At 39.5% G+C, this 24,893-nt stretch overlaps 1 long non-coding RNA gene across 1 annotated transcript in view; it reads left to right on the forward strand.

Moving 5' to 3' along the window:
- Positions 1 to 18,567, forward strand: part of LOC122773233 — a 63,901-nt gene extending 45,334 nt beyond the window's left edge. The window contains exon 3 of the long non-coding RNA XR_006360868.1: positions 18,509 to 18,567. This is a non-coding gene — a long non-coding RNA (uncharacterized LOC122773233). The remainder of the gene's footprint in view (positions 1 to 18,508) is intronic.
- Positions 18,568 to 24,893: the final 6,326 nt, after the last annotated feature.

The raw sequence follows: 24,893 nt of genomic DNA on the forward strand, positions 1-24,893 counted from the left end.
CTGCTTCATTATTTCAAATGTCAGTTGCAACTGCAGTTGAAATAATCAGGTAAATAGTGAACAAACAACGTAAAGTTGTATTAATTATGTGTATTCTGCTGACCTATATTTGACATTTACATTAACTACTTGCATAATCGTCCCCCAAACCCACGCTTCCACTGTAAAACATGAAAATGTAATGAAAAACATCACAAGGTTTTGTCTCATATTTCATGCGCGCGCACACACACACACACACACACTAGATTCCTGTGTAAGATGATATGCAGTGTAACTGTACTCAATACAACACTGATGTTTGATACAGATGCAAACTTCATACTTTAACATTCGGCAACCGCCATGAACCCGCAGCTTCGTTCTGCTCTGCCTGCTTTGTATGGAACACTTGTTTGTGTGTGTGTGTGTGTGTGTTTTACTAATAGAACAAAGGATCCTTTCTGTACCAAGCCCATGGCTTCACTGTCTCCTCCACATAAGTTGTGTGCTGCATCTATTTTCATGTATGTTCATGTATGTTCCCGCTGACTTTTATCATGTGAGCGAGAAGCTCAGTGTGTTTGTGTCTCCGGGGAGTGGAGCACAGCTCTTGCCCTGGGCTGAGCTGACTTTAGGCCTTTTTGTCAGACCACACTCGCCTTCCTCTCCTCTGGCTATGATCTGCTACAGACTTTTGCTGTAGCTACTGCTAATCCTTATCCTGCCAGCTCCTCAAAACAGATACTTCACCAGTGTTGTCATAGGAAGGCAACATTTTTTCAGTCAAGGATACACAAAGAAAACATTGTTACGGTCCGACGCATCAAAAGTTTGTTGTAAAAATATAGACCGTGTCTCGGTCAACAAAGACTTTGACTTGATTCGATTCCGGCAGCATAAATTGATTAGATCCATTTCAAGCAGCAGTGCTGTTTCCTTTTATCAGATTCATTAACCACAAGCATGGAAAAAAAAATTCCATTAAAAGCTGAATTTCAAAATTGGAATACATGCTGGAATTTTGGCCTTGCCTCTTATATTTACTTTTATTTCCCAGTTAAATTCAACATGAAACATCAAGTTTCAAACTGATATGCCTCGGAACATATGAGTATTTGGACTTGACTTGAGAATCTACAGTACTTGTGATATGCAGTTTGTAAGGAAACAAAACAAATGTTTGTTTGCTTTTCAGATTTCCAAGCATGTAATCATGGTTTGAGCATGCATTGTTTGAGAATGAAAACTCTTTTGTTTGTAAGTAATTAGCTTTAGTTTTTGTGGCACAAAATAACAGAAACAAAAACACAGTAAAAAAGAAAATAAGATTTAAAACACCTAAGGATTCTTTTCAAGTTCAGTTTTTTCAGCAGCTCTATGGCTGAAGAAGTATATTATACTGGTTGACTTTACTGTCATATTTCTTTTAGCACAATCACAATTTAGCTTCTCATGAACATGGTCATCCTTTAGTCAACACAAACAACTATTACTATGTGTGAGCGTTAATCCATAACTAGCAGACATAATGTAAACATGCTGTGTCTCTAGTGTATCGTTAATCAAGCCATGTTTCTTCTTCCTTGTTTTTATTTTCCACGACAATGTGAGTGATGCATTAGCCTCATACATCTATGGGAGCAGGATCACATGTTGTTCTTGGACTGTGGTGTAAAACGGCTGCAGTTGTCGTGTCAAATGACTTAAAACAGAGCAAAAGCAAATAAAGTACAGTGTGAATTAACAGTTGAGTCCATTTAAATCTTAAGTTTAATGAATCTGTGATTTTCACTTTCACTGAGTGAAGTTTTATCTCTATTTCAGAAATAATCTGCTTCCTTAGTGACACGCCTGAAAATGTACGGTTTGCTTAGTTTAAAAAACAATACTGTGAACAAGAAACACTGACAGCGTAGCCAGGGATTCCTCACTGACAACAAGGTTGTCATGTTGAGGCCTAAAAGAAACAATAAGGAAGCAAATCAGTCCAACTAAACTGTCAATTGTCTTCAAACTACAAACCGTGCCGGCGTGTTTTCAAGAATTGTCTCATGGACTTGAAAAATTAAGTCTTTTGTAGCATTGTACAAATAAAATAAAAAGCCTTTTCTGCAAACAGTCTGTCACAAACCTCAGATTTATCAGAGCGTTAAAGGCCAAATGTGTAAAAATTAGTGACCTCTATGGTGAGACTGCATAGAGAAACTAAAGCCCGCCCCACACGAGAGGATCATTTATCAGATTTTGGTCCCAATCTGGTCCTTCCCACAATCAAGGGTGTCTTCCAATTTTAAGCTGATGTGAACAGATTATCTGGCCAAATGATCCTCAAGTGTGCTGGGTTAACAGACGCGATTTTCATGTCATCGGATGCAACAGAGTCTTCCCAATCTTAAATCGTGAGTGTTAAACATTGACTGGGGGTGTGAGCAGAACCCCGGAATAAGTGAAATGGATGTTTCATACTTTTGTTTAGAACTGTAACTTGTACAAGTCAAGTTCCCGTCTTCTCAGCCATGATTCAAACCGAACCATTTAACCTGAGCGCGTTGCTATGTCACGTTTGTTGTAAAACCGTAGTGACTAAACACAACAAACATGCGTATGTTCACTTCTTCTTCTTCTGGCAGGCGTTACAGTGCTGTTACTGTACACAAAAACACGTCCAGACATAAGAACAGTGCTTAGCGCGTCTCTGTGTTTCCTTGTGCAGGAACCTGAATCAAGTAAAATGCGATATGGTGCCAGAATAAGCGCTTTGATTGCAGAAAAGACGAAAAAGAAGTGCGAGTACTGATAGTTTACCGACGAGACCTGAGGCATTCTGGCAGTAAAGTGCTGCACATCCAGTGATGGTGTTCATAATTAAACCTCTGGTGACCTTTGACATCAGTAAGCCCCAGGATTTGGAAAAGTGACTCTGGAGATTTGAATGTGTCAGACAAGCGAGTGACCTCAACAGTTTTACTGAAGATAACCAAGTTAACACGCGGGTGAACTGTACGGGAGATGAGGCTGATGATTTGCCTGCTAGGACTGAATTTAGAGCAGTGCACACAATATGATGCCGTTAGAAGAGGTTCGACACACATTTTCATCCAAAAAAAAGTATAACAATAATATATTGGTAAAGCTAAGCAAGGGCCCATAGAAACAGTGGACTCTTTCTTGGTTTGAAGTTTGTTTGATGTTTATTTAACATTAAAATGTATATATACAAGATTCAGCTGACTACCAAAATATATAATATAATATAAATAATATAATATATAAAAAGTTTTTCATACATAATCCAAGATGATAATACCCAGAGTCATTGGCAGTGTTGTTTTCGTCAACAATGACAATATTATTTCGTTGACGCCCCTTTTTTCCATGACGATAGCGAGACGGTGACGCAATGAACATGGATCTTTGATGATGAAAACATGACAAGACGAAAATTGATGTAAATGTTAGTGGGTGGTTTGTCAGACCATCAAAATGCATGACATTTCTACTTATTGTGCGCGTAATCTGCCAATTAAAACCTAAATTGACCACCGGCGGAGAAAATGTCATTTTCACAACTTGTGTGTGAGACTCTTGTATGATGAAGTCGGCATCAGTTTATGAAAAAGAAAAACTGTAGATTAAAGGTTTCTGCCCAAGAGAAATCTCCAATACTTATTGACCTAAATGAATTTGTTAGTTTTAGTTCTTTTTTTAACTAAAACTGACTAAAACTGTACTAAAACTATCACATATAGAAATGACTGAAATGGGACTAAAACTAATAAGCATTAGAACTAGCATTAAACTAAATCTACAATTGCTGCCAAAAACAACACTGATCATTGGGCTTAATTTGTGAAAGAAGATTTAGAGAAGATTTAACAAAGTGCTCCAACTCCAACAAAATATCCAAGTGTGTGTGTGACTTTTTTCAACTGGGAAGTCTATAAAAGTCTGAGTATATTCCATTTCTGCCAATAAACCTTCCCAAATGTTACACACTGGATCTTTAAGTGTAAATCACTGGCGTGACATGAATACATACAAAAGCAACATGGCAACATCTCCCGTTAGGCTCCAATGCAGCTGGAAATATGCTGGACACACTCAGTGAACTCAGTGATGCTCCTAATTATACACACGACACACGAGGTGCAAAGCTCCAGTAAAACAACACGTGAGTCCCCGCTCTGAAACTTTCATCATGAACTCCGGTACTTGCCTGTGTTTGTCAGTGCAGTCTTTGTTTAGACAGGGAGAGCTGAGCCCTGAGAACAGCAGGCTATTAGGGCCTGCTGCAGAGTGTGATACCGATGGCTTCGGATACCATATGGCACCGGCAACTAGATACAACACAAACAAACACGGGACACGGGGATGAGCAGACAGGGACGATGAGATTACATAGGCTGTATACTGTGTGCGTGTGTGTGTGTGTGTGTGTGCGCACCCCTGATACTGCGTGGATGTAGGTGTACATATCTGTACACTATGGTATGTGCGCGTGCAGCTCAGTTTTCAGCAGCACATACCACGTCGGTGTATTGATTATGTTTTATAAAAGGAATGCAGTCAGTGTCAGTGTCAGTGTCAGACAGACGTGATACACACCAGAGTGACTGTAATGGACACATTTCACGCGCCACTCGTGACACGTGAATGTGGCGGTTAGCGTCAAATGAAGTGTCCAGACGTGAAACGCGAACTGACGCTTCTCTGTTGCGGCATTTCCCCTTATTAATAAAACTAGGACTGCATTATTTGAATATTTCATGGACATTTGCCAGAGTAAAGAAAGCTCGAGCCTCAGGCCATGTTATATTCATAACTTGCATCATTACTCATCGTGGGTGATCAAGTGGGCAAAATGCATCTAAAATGCGTTGAGTATCTATTAATGAACCCATTTAGACCTGGTATTAACGTCTGTCCTGAGTAATGTGATCTCAAGGTGACTGCACCGAGTCTGAACACAGCCAGTGCATCGTGACGGCATCTTCAGAGCTGACTACAAAAACCACATTTGGAGGTGATTTGGGGACAAAGCACTTATCAGGCCTCAGAGAGTGATTTATCTGTAGCCACCGACACGATGTTACCACTGACCAGAACACGCTTTCATCCTGGAATGTTATTTCATGTTCCAGCAGCACGAGGAGTGCAGTGATTTACTCAGCTTTTCTCTGTCGTTCTGTTACTGACACAAACACACACACACGTTAACATATTAACAACACACACATCAAATTGAATTCATACAACGTGAGTTGTGTGGTACAAGGCTATCCCCACTCACACTTTCATATTCCATCTCACTCACTTACACACAAACACTCTCTCTCACACACACTAATGGTAATAGTGTGGTAGCAGTAGTAACCAGGCAGAATACCTGTTGCTGTGCAGCATCCTCTTTTAAAGGTGGAATAGTTCCACACATGGAAGTGCCGTTGCTCTTCTACACTCAAGTGTCTATGGTGCCAGGTTCTGTTGAGCCACTGAACAACATTTAACCTCCTCCTTCCTCCGTCAGCCGACTGCTGACGTACTGTATGCTACGCTCACTTTTAATCGCTTTTCTAATCACATAATGGAAGATGGCGAAAGACTCTAAAAAAAAAGACATCTTTGAGAAGAACAATAGAATAATCCACGAGTGAAAGTGCTTGGTACGTGACCAGTCGATCATCAGACGCCTGACGTTTGCAGCTTCTTAAATGTGAGTTGTTTTCATTGTCAGATATCAGTCTTTGCCGGAGACTAGGTCAGGATCACAGACGAGTACATCAGGATGCATTTTACTGCAAGATGTGAACAGACGTACTTAGTGCTCAGGACGGATGTTAATACCATGTGTGAACACGGCCTATTCCTACCTGCCCACCTACCTACCTACTACTCTCTATGTTGGATGATTGTGATTGGGACATTGTCTTTGTGCACCACCAGAATGAAGTTCTTGACTTTTCGTTGTCAGACGTCCGGCGTGGCTGCTCTTCATGACTCTTTTCAGCTCTCTGTAGTGAATTGTCATGAATCTTTCCGAAAAATTCCCTTTAAATATAACTGTAAGTTGTGAAGATTGTCCTGAAACCAGCCTGTAATGATTTAACACACTGCACTTGTTTGGAATTTATGGTGGGGAAAAAAAAGCCGACACAGCCTCTCACTGCTGTCCTAGAAATTTCCCTCCGACTGCTGTTGTGGATTCTGTTTGAAGCTGAAGCTTGACAGCTTCATTTGTGAAGTGTCTCAATTAGGAAGAATATTTCTGCTGGCATATCTCGACACCCAGACTGTCTGACTAGAACATGAAAGCACAGACTTAAGGAAGTCATCACACACCTCGACGAAAAGAGCGACACACACACACACACACACACACTAAAAATAGAGGAAGCTATCCTGCTAACACGAGTTAATGCTGCTCACCCCAGACAGCTGGATTTGCATATCTTTAATGTGCTTTTTTTTTCCCCTCCTCTCTCCTGCCCTTTTCTGCATTTCTTCTTTTTCTCTGTCTGTCCTTCTGTTTTCGGTAACACAGTCTTGTCTCTTATAGAAACTCTCTGGAGGGATCGCAGTGGAGCATTTTGTGTCACAAAAGCAAGAAAAGGCAGACTGAAAAGAAAAAAAAAAACAATTGTCGTAATTAGATACCCCCATACACACCCTTCGCCCACTACTTCTCTCTCTCTCTCTCCCTCCCTCTCTCTCTCCCAGGTCTTTCAGGCCACTGTAATAGTCTCCATCTGGTTTGAGAGGAGGAAAAAAAAAAAGATATTAAGTCCCTGGGCTGTATAGGACGGCCATCTGGGCCGGGCCACTCCCACAACTCCAAGGCCACCTCTCCACTGTCCTAACCGACCAGCAGACGGGCTCACTGGCCCCAGCTACACGCTATTAACCCATGTCTGTAACAACAACTACAACTCCATCCCGGCCCAATTGCCCCGTTAAGCCCACATGATTCTCCCTACAGGAGATGCCGCTGTCACTCTAGCGCGGTGGAGGAGAGCCAGTTGAAGTCCAGCCAAAATGTAGCATATTTATTCATCTCTGGGGGAGACATATTTTGGCCTCCTTCACCAGGACCGGCAGATCTGAATCCCACCATGACCCTGTCGTCATATCTGTCGCCTACAACTTCTAATTGGAGGAGCAATCTGAGTATTAGTACAGCCTGGAGTATTAATGCTCGCTGGAAGATTTCCCATCATGATACACCAATGTTACATATTAGTAGCAGTTCTTTATTTAAATATTGAATAATACAATTTCACTTGGAACTCACTATATTTCCAGTAGATAAACCACAAGGGAGAGGGTTTGTTAAAAATGTGCAGCTCTACCTTAGGCAGCAAATCAAGTCCAACAACATTAAAATGTGAGTATTTCTCTCAACCTTCAAATAGCCAGCAATAATTTTACTATTTGGAATACCAGCACTTGGGTACTGGCACTTCTCACAAGATGATGGTGTTTAGCATTCCGAAGGGTTCACTATGTGACGTGATGTTCATCGGTTCTTGAGAGAGTCTAGTGTTTGCTTCTTGTGTCTAGAGTTTTGATTTTTATCGTTGACAAGAACCGTATTACGACGGAGAATAAGGGCCAATCTGAAGAAATAAAAAAAAAATTAAAAATGTTTTAATCTTTCGAGAATATTCACAGTATTATGAGAATAAAGTTGGAATCTTTTGAGACTAAAGAATAAATAGAGAATGCATTATTATTCAAGCAAATCTCAGATGATCAGTTGGAACCTGCGTCAAGATGACAAACGCAGATCATTTTGTGATGTTACATTTTGAGTGGAACTTTACAAATAAAGAAATACTGGAGGAGGAAATGGCTGGTAGTGCAGCTGCAGGCTACCGCTGGTTACATCTGCCTTCTGTTGCTATTTAATAATAACACATACAAGAATTTCATAAAATTTTGTCTTTCCTCTCAGAAAATGATGACTTTATTCTCATAATATTATGACTTTATTCTCATAAAAATAATTACAACTTTATTCATATAATACCAGGACTTAAAAGATTAAATATCTTTTTCACGCTCCAGTTTTCAAAGTGTAGACGGATATCGCTTTGATAATTCATTGTGTCGTCCATAAGAAAAACAAACACACAAATAGGCTACACTAACGGGGTCATTTTTCTTCAAACCCATTATCCGGACAATTTGACACTGAATTTTACAGATAATGGCTTTAATGTCTCACTGTGTTTTAGTTGGTTTCTCTCCTCACTGTGCACCATTAATGTTGTTAATGAAAACTTTGATGAAGGAGCAGCTAAATGTGATGTGTTGAAGGGCAATACTTAACCCCAGGTTACCACTGATGGCACATAATAGATATCCATCCATCCATCTTCTACTGCTTAATCCTCCACAGGAGGGTCGCTTTGTACCAATCTCAGCTGACATAGGGCGATAGGCGGGGGAAACCCTGGACAGATCACCAGTCCTCTCATATTCACACCTACGGTCAATTTAGTGACCAATTTACCTAATCCCCAAACTGCATGTTTTTCGGATTGTGGGAGGAAGCCGGAGAACCCAGAGAAAACCCATGCACACACGGGGAGAACATGCAAACTCCACGCAGAAAGGCCCTTGTTCCAACCGGGGCTTGAACACAGTTCTTCTAGCTGCAAAGGCAAGAGTGCCAACCACTACATCAAATCAAGAGTGTGGGCCACACTCTTGATATAGTGGTTGGCACTCTTGATACAGTAAGTGACAGAAAATATGCTGCACATAGATGGACTGTGAGTGAGTGGATGTAAATGGCTGAATGGCAATAATGTAGTGTAAAGCAGCTTTGAGTGATCATCAAGGTTAGAAAAGCTCTACAAACAGTAAATACTGACCACTACAAAAACATTACATGCTTTTTCATGGTAAATGTCCAAAATGACAAGAAATATCATATAATATAATATGCTATGATATAATATAACATAATATAATATAATATAATATAATTTAACATACTATGATATAATACAATATAATATAATATACTATAATAAAATATAATATAATATAATATAATATAATATAATATAATATGATATAATATAATATACTATGATATAATATAATATAACATAATATAATATAATATAATATAATATACTATGATATAATATAACATAATATAATATAATATAATATAATATAATATAATATACTATGATATAATATAATATAATATACTATAATATAATATAATATAATATAATATAATATAATATGATATAATATAGTATAATATAATATACTATGATATAATATAATATAATATAACATAATATAATATAATATAATATAATATAATATAATATAATATAATATAAATATAGAACCCTGCCACCTAAATGCTGCCTTGTCTGTTGTCACTCATGGTGATTATCTTTATAGTATAGTCTGTTGTGAAGATAGAATGCTTCATCCATCTGGGACCTCATTTGTTGAATTGTATTTGATCAAAAATAGATATGCATATCAGAGCATGCTTCACATCTGACTGTCTTGCTTAAATTATAACACCAGACCAGACACTCTCACTCTGCTGCAGACTTAATTATACAATCTGTCATTTGTGGCTAATTTTCCGGAGCAGTTTCGTTTCAAGTTAATTGGATGAAATCTTTTTTTTTTGTCATGCAGTTGTCTGACGTTTCATTACAATTAGTGTGACTGTGGCCAGATTAGAAATACTCACCATACTCTAGACAAATACCATGACAAGGTAACTAACAATTTCACAAGTCTGAAAATAGACGGCAGATTTTATTGTCGCGTACAAGCACAAATTATGCACCAGAACCATGAGAATGCTGTGCAAATGATCACATGTTATAACATGATCACGTAATCAAGAAGTGACCCCCCCCCCAGGTTGTAAACGCCCCTGCTATGCAGTTGAACGCAACATCACACTGCAGCATTCCTGTAGTAAGCAGACTCTCAAAATTAGGGTTTATAGTAACAGGCGCTAAACGCTTGACCTCAGCACTTAAACAATTTGTCAACACTAAACACAATCTGAGACCCAGAATGTGTGCTTGTTTATTTATTAACTACCCCACAGTAGTTGAAATGTCTGATAATCTAAACACAACTTGAAATAAACAGGCCTGTCTGCCAAGAGCTCACTGTATACACTGTCTTCAGTTGTGCACTTTTAAATCAAGTGTCCTGTCATTAGAAAATGATTGGAAATAAAGTTGTGTCTTGGTATTTTTAGCAGCAGGTCAGACAGGATTCATTCAGGGTTATGTAAGCACACTGTGTTTACACAGAGAAGACAAGGATAGTTATTGGATTGTAGCTCTGTGTTGCTGTGGCTACAATCATCTCACTTGGATCACACGCATGAATAAATCTGACCACAATATTCAGCTGCTCAGTATCAAAATATGGATGACAAATAACATTGTTGCTATTATTATTATTATTATTATAATACGGACTGATGACAAATCTTAGCAATAAATGCTGGTTCATAACCTTTTAGACATTTTCTTTCAAAGACTGTTATTCATATTGTACTCAAGCTGCGCTGAACACTATTTTGTATAATCTAGGCAGTCGCTTGTGTCCGAGCAGTAGTTCCATATCAGATCCTTTGGGCCTGAATTGTTGCTGTTCGGGGGGGTGACGGTGTCTGATGTGGCTGTTCAAGGCCAGGGCAGAGTGGAAGAGTCGGGGACACTTTGTGCAGGCCAAAGCTGCTCTTTGCGTTGTTGTCTCTTGGCCTCCGCCTCGCAACGTCATTCATTCTCCATGCGGTCTGTCCCCTGAATGACGGTACACCTCCACTCAGTGCGGTCCTCGGCGAGGGAATTGGGTTGTAGACATTCTTCTGACATGTCCTGTCCAGCGGAGGCGATGTCATGCCATTGTGGTCTCGATACTGCTGAGATTGGCTCAGAGGAGGACTGATTCATTGGAGACATTGGAGACAAGGTCAAACCATTTGATCTTCAGGATTTACTGTTGGTACATCATGCCTATACAGAACCCACACCTCATAGCCGTAAAGGAGGAAGGGAAGAACGATGGCTCAGAACACCATGATTTTGGAATGGAGATTGAGGTCGTGGTTTAGGAAGACACATTTGGAGAGCCTCTTAAATGCTGCATGTGCACGTGTTGTCAATGTCTTTCTGCACAGTGCATTCGCTGGACAAGTAGCTTCCCAGGTAGGGGAAAGCTTCCACAGTCTCAAGGACTTCACAACCGAGTCGTGCGTTGCTGGTGTCTGGAGGGGGATGGCCCTGGGGCCCCCTGCGCAAGGATCTTAGTCTTCCCAGTGTTGGAGGTGAGACTGAAGCGGGAATAGGCAGTAAAGAGATCGAGGGCGGCAACTGTGTCCACAGGGGTCACGTTGTCGTTGGCGTACTGCAGCTCCAGTATTGTGACCGGGGTGGTGAGTTGGCGGGCGTGGAGGCGTCTGGTAATCTTGAAAAGACCTCCATCCATTCGGCAGCAAAGTTGGATGCCAGAGGCCATGTCAGGAAGCAGGTGGTTTATGGCCCCAAGGTAGAGGGAGAAGAGGGTGGGGGCCAGAACGCAGCCCTGCTTCAGATCAGTGGTGATGTGAAAGGAGTCAGAGATGGTGTTATATTCAACTTGATGTTGACTCGTCTGTACTTATACAGTATAGAGCTTCTCTAGTTTTGATGACCACTCAAAGCACATTCACTTATGGCACTATTCCATTACACAGTTCTAGTACTACTCGGCTCAACTCTCGACTCAGTTCTTTTTTTTTTGCTTTTCCATTAGTGATAGTACCTGGTACCTGGTGCTTTTTTTGGTACCTGCTTTGGCAAGGTTCCAAGCGAGCTTAGTTTATACTAAAATCTGACTTAGAAAAACTGTCAGCCACTTATTGGCCAGAGAGTGTTGTCACTGGAAGAGTCATATGAGCGCCACGTCCGACACAAGAATCGATGCAAACAACGCTGAGTTAATCTCCGACATTTAGCAGACAACGTTTGCCTAATTCTCTACGTCTATTTTGTAAATGACCATTTTCAGATTCTATTTTGAATAAAATAGACGATAAAACATCCAGCATAGGAGCCTGGTTGCAGGTGACGCCTTGCAAAACCTCAACATATCAGGCTTCAAAACAAAAGTTCAGATTCATTCAGAACATTTGAATCATATTGAATATGTGTCTTCATATCTGACTGTATGGACAAAGCTCACTTGAACACTATCAGGGTGATTTTAAACAAAGTAGTGCTGAGAGAGAAAGAGAGAGATTACCTTTTACTAATTAACACAAGTACTGGACCATGGGGGCCACACGGTGGGGTAGTGGTTAGCACTCTCATCTTTCTGCATGGAGTTTGCATGTTCTCCCCATGTGTGCGTGGGTTCTCTCCGGGTTCTCTGGCTTCCTCCCACAGTCCAAAAACATGCAATGTTGTGATTAGGTAAATTGGACACAATTGACCGTAGGATTGAGTGTGAGAGTGAATGTTTGTTTGTCTCTATCTGTGTGTGGCCCTGCGATGGACTGGCGAACTGTCCAGGGTGTACCCCGCCTATCGCCCGATGTAGCTGAGATTGGCACAGCACCCCCAGTGACCCTCTGGTGGAGGATAAAGCGGTAAATGATGATGACTGACTGACTGGACGATGGCAAACCTTCCTGTCAGTGTTAGACAAGAAGTGAACTGCTCTTGATGTTGCTGCAGCCATAACAGTCCTGGTTCTGCTCTCCCTTTTTTGTGAGCCCATTGATACATGGCATCATAAGCCCTAGAGTGTGCAGCTCCCTTACACGTTTTGTTTTTGAAGTGCAGCCCAAGGCTCACGGAACACATTTCGAGTGAGATCTTCCCGGGAATGAGTATTTTAGCTTCTCTCTGAACCATCAGCCTCTTCTTCAATAGTTGTTCACATGATCTTAATTGAAAATCGAGAAAACAGATTGCAGCTCATTTGCTGTTGGGTCGAATGGTAAAGTAGAAGGTGTGCTACGAAGACGAATACACACCAACACTTAAATTCTCTGAATAACAAGCAACATATTTTTGCTGCACACTCTTTTTTTTTTTGTTTTACTTGTATTCTGACATATAAACTTTCTTTTATTCACAAAGGCTGAATCATTATGTGGTAAACAATCTGCAACACATTTCATCTGATCATAGATACAGTATATCACTGTAGTTTATTTACTACAAGCTTCAGAGCTTATCTTTGAAATATGAACAAATGTCTGTTTGTCTGCAACATCACGCTCATAAAAGGAGGCGACTGCAAACAGGTTGGAGTAAAACTGAAAACACAAAGAAGCGCCCACGGAAAGTTTCACAAGTGAATTCACCTGCTCGAAAAAATAATAATGACAGTGTACCGCCCACACCTGACACGGTTCACTGTGACTCTCATTTCATTCGTCAAGTTTGGGTTGAAACACTCTGTTTTGGTCGAAGCCTGCAGTTATTTTGTATTTACACTTTAGAAAACACACTCATGAAAGGACCAAGTGGTAACCAATAATAATGTTACCCATAAGAATCTGGACTCCCTTTTCAAAACTGTGAGATTCGCAGTTTAACCAGGAACCATGTTGAGGTTTTGAAGATGTCACCTGCAACCAGGCCCCCTTTGGAAGATATCAGCTGTCATATTCACTCTTATTTGTCATACTTTCTTGTCTATTTTCCTCTAAAAGGCAATATAAGTTACAAAATAAATCATTTCCTTCTGAAGGAGACCAGGAACTAGTGACTGAGACCATTTACACCTCAGAAAAATGTTTACTGATGTTATAAATTGAGTGAGAAGTAGGCTCATTTTAATTGGCTGAGCTACAGTATAGTATGCTTTCTCTTCTCTATTGTATCTACATCAACGTTCCACACCGTTAGTGTGACACCAATTCTTGTCTGCAGTGTGCTGTGTGCATTCGGCCTCTGTTTATCTCCAGTGTTTCATGTTGCCTCTGTCTGTCTGTCTTTCTGTCTGTCTGTCTGCGGTCTGTCCGTCAGTCACCCCTGACTTTCTCTCTCTGACTCGCAGTCGTCCGAGCTATACCACCGCACAGCCAGTGGAAGAACGCTGGGCACGGAGCCAGCCAGCCGGTCAGGGCGCCAGTTGGGCAGTCCATCAGTAGCATTAAAGACATGTTATCCACCCGAGTGTATCCGCCTGGCTCTGATCACCTGTCTGTGCCCCCCATGCTGCCCCCCAATTCACTCTGGGGCCCTGGGTAAAGTGCGTACAGTCCCCTTCTTGCTTTATCAGCATGGCTCCCAGGCATCCAGCCTGCTACTTTAGGTCTCTTAAAACACGTACACAAATAAATGAGGAGGGTGCTGGAAATAACTGCTTTCTCATCTCCAGCCAAAGTGCCTTGTTGGTCAGGTCATTGTCTTTAAAGGGACCGGGGCCTATAAAAAGCAGACCACTGCTGACCTCCACTCGTTTGCCTTTCTTTTTCTCTGTCTTAAAGAATACAAAGTCAGCAAAGTTAATTTTGTCCTTCTGTAATAGAAAATAGATGATAGGTTGTAGAGAGGCTTAAAAGGACTGTTTCCTGTTCGTGCTTTTATCATCGCAGCTAAAAATACTGCTGTTGCTTATTAAAAAAAAAGACTTGCACTGCAACTTGTCCTCATTAAATCCACTTTAATATCATCGTCACTGCTTTGTAGATTTGCTGATATTATTGTTGTTGAATGGTTTGGGCTGTAACTCTCTCATACAGTTACAGGCCTTGACCTTAGAACACAAACGCCATTCATACGCCATACACTCACCAGCCTCTTTATTAAGTACACATGATACCTAATAAAGTGGTCATCGTGGCACCTAGTGTGGTCCGCTGCTACTCTAACCCCTCTACCTTTCAGTTTTCAGTGCGTTGTGTGTTCAGAGATGAGTTCTTCTGCGTACTTTGGTTGAAACGAACACATCGTCATTGAAGTTACCGTTGCCTTTAATTATCTTGAACTATCCTGCCCCTTTTTTCCTATGACCTCCGGCATCAACAAGGCAAAGAAAGTTCTCTGTAAACCCACAAAAGAGACGGTTGTGCGTGAACATCTCAGTCGATCAGTTTCTGAAACACTAAGACCACATTCCAAGTCACTTACATCTAATGCCTTCCACCTTCGAATGCTTGGTTTGAACTTCAGCCGGTCATCTTGAACATGTCTAACCCAGTGCCTACATGCTGCTGTTGTGTGATTGGCTGATTAGATTTGAATTAACAAGCAGAACAGGCGTACCCAATAAAGTGGCTGCCAAGTGCAGCCGCTCTGTGTTTGCATGGGTTTTCAAATCTTGAAAGTCACTGCCTCGAAATGACATGACAGTGAGAAAAATACATCAAGAATGCAAAATATAAGTATGCCCAGCTGTGATGTGACCCTGAGCAGCATTAGCAGTGAAAAACAGAAAATAAGGGTTTTCAGTTTCAATCAGTGTGGACATAACCCTCACAGTGGTGTCCAGAACTTGGCCCCAAAATAGTCTGGCAGAAATTATTGGGGAAAAAAAAAGAAGAAGTCACGTGTAGTAGTGAGGCTTTGAATGAATAACAGGCAACATAACTGCATCTGACAGAGAAGTGGGAGGGAATTGTGTGTAGGTGCTTGAGCCTTGGGATTTGTAAAGCAGGACTCAAAGACAAACAAATACACATACGACTCGTTTTAACCTTGAGCTAAAGTAAAATAACGTCGCTGTCATGGCAGCAGCATCATCTTGTGTCAAATAATTGTTAGCTAACAAGTTTCTAAATGTTAGTTTGTTCAGCGAGGTCGGCGATCTCAGACGTCACAAATGAAGAAATCAACATTCAAAAGAAATCAACTCCAGGTGTACTGTGTGTGTTTGTCGCAATAATGTCACTGAGTTGCCTTAAGCAACGTCTCCACTGGCCCGTGCGTTGATTTTTTAATTTAAGATTGTTTTTATTTAAGTGTTTATTTATAAAGAAACACGTTTCACTTACTTTGCTTTGATTTCGTCTTAGTCTCGTTTCAAATGCTTCTCTGAATAACAAAAAACATTCAATTATTCCTGAGATTATTTTGGATTCTGATCAAAAGGTTTATTAAATGCCATCCCATAACACAACGTAACACTTGTTGAATGCTTTAATGCTTGTTCTGACTTTAGTATTTTACTTTGAACCAACACTTTCCCCAGAAATCTCCGCTGTTCTTGCTCCATGTAGTTTCAGGTTGAAGCAACAACACTTACAACATGTTAGCCTCGTCTTTTTTGACTTAGTCAGTGTTTTAGGACATTGGTACAGTCTTGTCATCGTCTCGTGTCAGTAGTAGTCTGGTCCTTCTGACAATCGTAGGCGCCTTACAATATCACGCCGGTTTGAACACCATGTAGTACGTACATATAAGGGGCGTGATTGAGCAGCTGAACTATTAAATAGTGTTCGCAAGGCAACATAAAAATAATATATAATATACCGGTATGGCGATATTGTCTCAACTACATGTCTCTTTTAAAAATATACCGGTATAACTCTTACTACCGGCATATCGGATGCATCAGAGTCTTCCTGATTTCAAAATCGTAAGTATTAAACATTTTTACAACTGAACAGTGATTGGGGCGCGAAACAGATCGCTGCAATGAGAGCGTTTTGTTAGAACGGTAACTTTTGATTAGAACGGTAACTTGTACAGCCCAAGTTGTCTTCTCACTTCATCCGTTTCTCAGTACAAAACATCGCACACACAACACAACATTTATTAACTGATGACGCCGACAGTCCTCCTCCCAAATCCCTACAATCTCAAATCAAGTCAGAGTTTAAAATCCTCTTATGAGGGGCAGGCTTTAGTCATGAAAGTTAAAGGTTGTTGACAAATATATTTAGTCTCATGCGTCAAAATCAACACTGACGGTCACTGGGTGAAGCTTTTTATAAGTATTCTTCTTGCTGTTCTTATGCTATGACTATTATGGTTATAATGACAGTTGTGCACATGTTATTATGTTTGCCAGTGAGTTATTTAAGCGCTGTCCTCTTCATACGTTATATATGTTAGAGTGGCTGAGAATATACTGAAAACCATGCAGGATTGTTAAGGTGTGTTTAAAACGTGACTCGATGACACACCAGGGCCACAAATACCGTAACTCCTCCTTATAATATAATATATAATATAATATAAAACCCCTCAATCCACTTTGATGATGAGGAACTGAGCTAGAGAAGAAGAACAGGCGTGAAACTTCATTTTTAAACACTTGGCAACACATTCAATCGTTCAAGTTTGGCAGAACCATGATGAATATATGGATGGTCAGAATATGTGCAATGAGTTCCGATGTTTTTATAATTAAGGTGCACACATTAAAATAACTTATTTGCTTGTCACACCTGATCACACCTGATCCTTTATTCGCCATTATCCTGCATATATGAAACCGAGGTATCGAGGTGTTGCTAAAAGGTTTTGTACAACCCTTTTCTTTGTTTACAAAATGCAATTTCTTCTTCCATGTTTTGGCACAACACCCAGGCAAATTATACATAGAAGCCATTGAGGACTTGTTACTAATGCCTAACCAATAATCCAATAATGAACTAATCGTTATGGAATGATAATGTTATTGATTGATGTTTGATACATAATAATCAAACGTCATAAGAAGGAAATCATTAGATTTGTTGTCTAATGATTAATCATTAGAAAGTGCTTGACTATAAATCACTCCTCCACCATTGGCAGAAACAAAAATGGTAGTGTAATCAGTCACTAATGATTACCTACTGATGACATTTGATTGATCCATTAACTATTGATTATTTACCTCGTGATTTCATTACTTTATGAGTACTTTATTTTAAAATATTACTCTCTTTGTATCAGCACCACTTGTTCAATACTGGTTGGGTTACACATGATGTCCGTCTATGTCAAGTTTTGGCATCACAATGCAATAACAGTTCTTCTTTTTGAGTTACCACGTCACCCGTTCCAACAATTCCACTCGCCATGAATGCAATCAATTCTTAATAATGGGCCACGCGGCCTGACACGTACAAGTGCAAAAAGAAGATTTCTTACGTACTTTCTCAGGTTCTCTAAGCGATGAAGTTTTTTGGTGTCATAAAAGGTGGCGGCTGAAGCACCAAGCTTTGATGAAAGAGTAACTGCACGTCTATTAAATCTGTTGAGCAATGATTAAGCCAACAGTGCCGAGTGAAAGAATGAAGGTCAAGTATTTTTTAACAGTTTAAAAGGCTTTGAATCTATGTAACCATCAGAACATCTCTGTCTACTTCTGTGATGTCAATCTGTCAGTAGGGAAACTTCATTTCCATCCATCCATCCATCCATCCACTATCTACCGCTTTATCCTCTACTGGAGGGTCACGGGGGGGGCTGTGCCAATCTCAACTGCCATAGGGCGAAAACAGATAATCGAATATTGCTTGTTCCGAAGTTTCATGTGTAGTAATTGTCATATTAAGGTCTAACCACAACTCTTTTCTTTATGCTCACAGTAGAGATCATGGAAGACTGCTGCTGAAGTCTTGAAGGCCCATGATGTGATATGCAGCAGGTAAGGCAATGACTGTCACCTAAGTTGTGACTCTCTCTCTTTCTTTCTTTCTTTCTTTCTTTCTTTTTTCTTTGCCTTTTGATAAAGATGTGACGCGTCAGATACAGAGATACAGCCTTGATAGTTTGCCCACGATCTACCAACATGTAGGCGTTCAACTTTGAAAGAACCGTATTCACACAACCGTATTTTTTTTTCCACTTCAGTTGAAGCAACCACACATCTTTCCAATCACAGTTATATAAGACTATTTACTGTAACTATCCAATTAAAGCTGCAATTGTCCACTTTATTGGCTTCCCCTGTGATCATGACAGTGTAATGGCAATAGTAAAATTACACCATTTGTGTTTATTTTGATCTATTATATGTCTTAGTTTGTTTTTCTCTTATTATTATGCGATACAAAGGAGCAGTGCTTTTCTGACAGGGCAACAAAATGTATCTGTTTAAACCAGCCTTAACTTTAGCTTCAAGTACGACGTAATGTGAGGTGGTTGGTAATGAATGACCAACTTCGACAGTCAAACCTGTTTATGAGTCCCAGTGTGTAACACCTGCTGACATTCCACACACCAGAGGAAACTGCCCAATTTGCGGTTTGCTAAAAATGCGTTTAAAGCAATAATAGGATACATTTTAAAGAGACAACTGTAGGCACTTTTTTTTAGTATGTTACTGAAAATGTACCCAATAAAACATCCTTGTAAATGTTAAACTCTTCCACAGAGCACATAGTTCCAGCTGCCGCTCTACAGCTCGTTTGTCCATATTTTTACACCGAAAATTCCCGGTTTAGCATGAATTAGTAGCAAATTAGTCATAGACACAAATAGTCAAAGACTTGGCTGAACTTGTATATGCAGTTTGTTAAATTAAAGGTATGGTAATCTTTCTGACACATCCCTACAATTTTTGTGTACCAGTGGAACTCCTCTCCTCTGTAATTTGCTCTCAAGAGGTAGAAAATATTCACAGCACATTGATGCCATGTGCTTTATGTGCGCTGGTTTTTATGTCTTTGTGCCCACTGGTGGTGTACAGCTCAAAGATTCTTTTTACCTCATGTCAGTGGCATTCCCTGAGAGAAAGCACAGGAGCAGGAGTGAACAGTGGAGGGCATTAAGAGCCCACGCCCTGTTTGGGAGCATCAGACATATTCAACTGATTAAACCATCCACGTAGAGGCTGGAGCGAGGCAGCATAATATTTTCTCATACTTTTCTGTGGGAAACTTTTCTTGTGCATAATATATATATATATATATAATATAATATTGATATTTGTTACTCAACAACAAAACGACCTTCAGTTGCTCCCTCAGAATCACCACCTGCCAAACTCAGGCAAATAATGTATGTCAAAATACTGCCTGGTTAAAAATGTTTGCAAACTTATACCAACAAAACTCTGCACTGGACCGGAGCGGTTTCACACAATTATCACTAAAGCCTGGTACAAACCCCTGGTACAAACCCCACCAACAGTTGGCTGACGGCAAAGTAAGACGCCCAGCTGCGACACTGCCTCGGTTGGCATTTGTCGGGAGGAGAAATTGCACTCATGCACTGCATCGACTACTGATAACAAGCAATGACAAGCAACCAGCATGTACGTTCTGCCCCTGCATGAGAAAAAACTACTTTCCTTACCTGCAGACAGTGGTAGTCTGTATTCGTCATTAAAAAAGGGAAATATCCGGCTTGTATGCTTAAATACTAAGGCTGCTCATGTGGCTGATAGCACAGTGACTTTGTGTGGTAGTTCCAATCCACATATCCAAGTTAAATAAGGAACTTATACACTGTAAGAAAAGATACACCATATCTACTCAATAAAAATGAGGCAACAGATTACAAGCAATATTATTAATTGAATTTCACAATGTTTGTTAGTGAGTAAATTTTAATTAAATGAGACCCTTAATAGTTACCCATTTAATATGAGTAGATCCGAATAGAAAACAGTACAGAATTAATTAAAACATAAACAAAAATATTGAGTTGATTTGAAAAACATAAACTCCCTAATGTGTAAATTCTACTAATAAAAATTGATTTAATTCTACATATCAATGAAATATAGCTGAGTAATAATCAACTACATTTATGTGTGAATTAATTTTAATTTATTCAATGCAATGAATTAAATCTAAATATTCTTCTTTCTTATGAATAACTAGTCTATGGCCCAGAAAGTACAGAACAAAACAAATACTCAAATAACATATTTATTAATAATTCACTAGCACATCAGTGTACACTGCAACCACAGTCTCATTTCAGGCCAGAAGTAAGATCTTACATTTTCAAACCAGAAATTTGAATATGACAGAATACTGACTCCAAACGTTTTTGTAAAAACAAAAATGAATTCCATTTTACACAGTGATGATGTATCCATAAACATGTGTTTCCATGCTTTCTCACCTCACTAAGCTACTAAATGGGATTAATAATGATCTTAAAGAAAAATCCTCCAGAAGTCTCTGTACTCTCTTCAAATGTCTTGTGGCTAAATGATAGCCTGCTGCATTCACAAAAAAAAAGGCACACTTTGACAGGAAGTGCTTTTCATTTAAAATTTGCCTGATTACATTAATTTGAATTCACTCAATATTCCGTCTGTTTGGGATTAGGTAAAAATAATGCTTATGTTTTAATTAACTACAATGGGTGGATTTTATTCCAAACATTTTTATTTGAAATTTAATTAAATATTTGCCTCAAAACCAAAAACACAATTAAATTGAATATATTTTACCTGATAAATTAATTCAAATCTACATGTGCACAGAGTCATTTATTACAGTGTACCATCATGTACTCGTATAACTTATTTAGATGTTTAAATTACTGTGCAATCATTTAAATTCATAATTTCCCCAGCAGTAGGGTACATCAATCCTCACTAGTTCATTTATATGAATAAACTACAACTTTTCTGCATGCTGCCTTTTCGATTATCTGTGATTACCCGGCTCTGTTATATGAGGACACATGTTCAGGTCAGTCAGTCAATGGTAGAAGGGAGAAGAATTACTACATTAGCCCATTTGAGATGCAACAGGTGATGCTCCCACATATTTTATTTATAAATTGCTCCTAGAAAGAGGATTAGAGTACTGTTGCACATACCATTTATGACCGTTACCATGGGGATCTCTTTCATCTCGCTCCCACTGCCCCAGGTCCCTGTGTTCTGGTAGTACAGCTTACTTTGTTTCCTAAATAAAGAGCCAGGGATGTGTATGAAAACCAGATTTTTATTAACAACATTTGACAAAAAGTGTGTCAGAATAAAATCACTTACACCACCTTTAATGTTGCGTAACTACTGTATGAAACGGGACATTAATCAATCCACCACCACCACCACAGCAACATCACTACTGGATTTCCTCCTTTGGTTTTGACACACAGAATATAATTACTGTATTGCAAATGGATTTAGTAATCTGAGAATATGAAGTCTTAATCCTGGGTTGCTGGACCAAAACCATATGTTAAGCATCAGTTAATGTCTCAATCCTGTTTATAATTAATTCACTCCAAAGTTTTGGTTTGGTTGCTTCGACTGTCCTTTCAGGAAAGTGAAATTTGTCCTCCATTTGAAAGTCTGTGTTTACCCGTCAAGGACCTGGCGCAGCCATGTGAATTATGACTCTTGTCTGGCAGGAACAAAGGCAAGGTAGTGTGACATTGTTGTGGTGCAGGCTGAATGAATGGACAGGTCAGACAAGTGTGTGACTTTGACACGGGACACCACGGCTTATTTGGCACCAACATTGTGTGTCTTTTCACCTAATGACAGCCAAACCTTAACCGATTACTTTTGTATGTGTAAAATAAACCTGGTTTTAACCTTATTGGTGTCACATGTGCAAATGTTAATATGATCTTAAGTCATTCATACCAGATATGTAGCACAAGTACAGCGCAAACAGTTTTCAAATTAAGCCAGTTTTGTGTTCAGGATTATTCTAAAATGAAGATGAAATCAGATCTGTTGAAATAGCAGTTTGAGATGAGTCATGACACCAGATTAATTATCTCAATATTCAGAAATCCATATATTGACTCAAGCCTGCCCTACACTAGAGGATTTTCAAATCTGACGTGGGAGATCACAGACACAATGAACCCATTTTCAATGTTTTATTCATGATAAAGCACAGATTACACTCATTTGGTGTTTAATCAAACAATTTCACAGAGGAGATTGCAGGGATTTGGGATCTCACAGAAACTGGTGCGATTTAACGTGACTTCAGAATATAAACACGTCGTCACTTAATAGCTGTTGTGTGTGCGATGTTGTGTTTGTATAATTTACGGTGCTAAACAAAAGTACGCAACATCCGTTTCCCAGTCAGCTCGCTCTCATTGGTTATTCCGAGGTTCTGCTCACGCCCTGTTCAGTCGTAAATATCAAACATGTGTCCGTATATCTCTCACAGGATCATTTGGCCAGATAATCTGTAAATCTGATAAATCAGCCTAAAATCTGAAAACGCTCATGATTTTTGGAGGGTTCAGATCGGGACAGAAATCTGTTCAATTATCCTCTAGAGTGGGGCAGACTTAATCAGACAGTTCTTTTTAGAATAAACTTGACCAAATGTATGTGCCCAGAGAAATGTGGAAGTTTAGTTATAGTTTATAATTATGTCTTATTTTAGTAGATTGTGAATTGATTTAAACAAATTATAGAGTGGATGAACTTTTGTTGTTATTTACTGGGGAAAATGAGGTACAAAGTCATTTGAATGAATGAGTTATTGGGACAGATGGTCCCACAGATGGTCTTCAATAGATTACTCTTTTCTTCTTTTAGAGTTTTCATGAAGACATTTGAGAAATGACAAAACTAAAGCGAGTCCAGAAGTCCATTATCTACACTGCCGAGGACAGTGGCTCTAATATTTTTCAGGGAAAATTAGGGAAGCTGCTGCAACAGGATGACAGATGTGTTATACATTATTGATACTCTTTATTTTGTCTGTCTTCTCTCACAGAAACCATATTTGAGAACTATGTCCAACTTTGTGTCTCCAAGGAAGTGTCTTGAAAAGAACAAGTACAGTGTTGCTGAACGCTCAGCACTGTTCCTGTTGCCTTTTACAATAACATTCCACAACAAATCACGCTCCGGTAATCAATATTTATTTTTTTAAACGTGTTACTTATTGTCAGCGTTGTCTTAGCCGTTATCATCCTTCAATGGAAGGTTCTAAAGTGCTGGAGCAGATAGCTGTCGTTCTGCACAGCACTTTCTCTGAATGTTAATGGAAACACACTGGGGGTACACTTCCTCCATCTTTCCTTGCCAAACACCGCTCAGTGGTACTGTGTGTGCTGCAGCAGTTGCAGAGGAAGGAATCATTGTTCTTCTTGAGGGCTTAAAGAGTTTGAGGAAGTCATGGACAGCGGTGTTCTTCCCCCTCCTTCCTGTCTCCTTCTTTCTTCCCTCACTGTTATCATCTCTCTGTGAAATAAGTGCATCCCAATGTCCCCATATGTTCAGATACACCAGGGAACTCCAGTCTGCTCGATAAATGATTCACAGTTGGAGAACAAGTGCTGTTGTAGAGCGCTCTCCAGTGATAAATTTGGTTTCTGTTATAAAGGGCTGAGATGGGCCTTTTCTCAAAAGTGCACTTTTTGAAATGATAGGTGTGATTCAGCTCCATTGATTACATATTTGCTGTTTTGCAGAACTGATTACTCTTTGTCTATAAGATCAGAATGATGTATTGGGTTTTGTCTGTTTGAGCCCGAGCTGATGCATCATTTCAGCCAGATTCCCTTGGCTTACATACTTTCACACTTTCCCCTGGCTCACACTCTTTGCAGCTGTAAGTAGAAACAATAGTCCGAGCAGCTTGTGTACAGACACTGACTGTCAGGAATAAAGGTTTGGTTTTTATTAAATTAAAACCGAACTGTAACATTTTGCCAGTGTATAATTGAAAACCTTTGGCAGGAACCGTACAAGTTGTTTGAGGAAAGTTAAAGCTAATATGCAAGAATATACTTTGGCAGTATCAGCGGCAAGAATGACAACATATACTGTATGTCTCAAATAGTTTCAGGAGAAGTGCTGAGGAAAACTTAATCAAATCTTCCACTGGTTTTTGTAACTCTAGCCATCAGTTCTGTTACTTAGGGCCCAAGCACTGGCCTGTGCAAGGATCTTTTTGAAATTCAATTCGAACTCCAGATAAATTATTAACATCTCTGAGGGGCTTCAACTAGAAATATTAAAAGCAACATAAAAAATAATGTATTCAAGATTATGGGTGACTGTGTTAAATGTGGTGAAAA

Source organism: Solea senegalensis, linkage group LG8 (genome assembly GCF_019176455.1).
Source record: "Solea senegalensis isolate Sse05_10M linkage group LG8, IFAPA_SoseM_1, whole genome shotgun sequence".
NCBI classification, from domain to species: domain Eukaryota; kingdom Metazoa; phylum Chordata; class Actinopteri; order Pleuronectiformes; family Soleidae; genus Solea; species Solea senegalensis.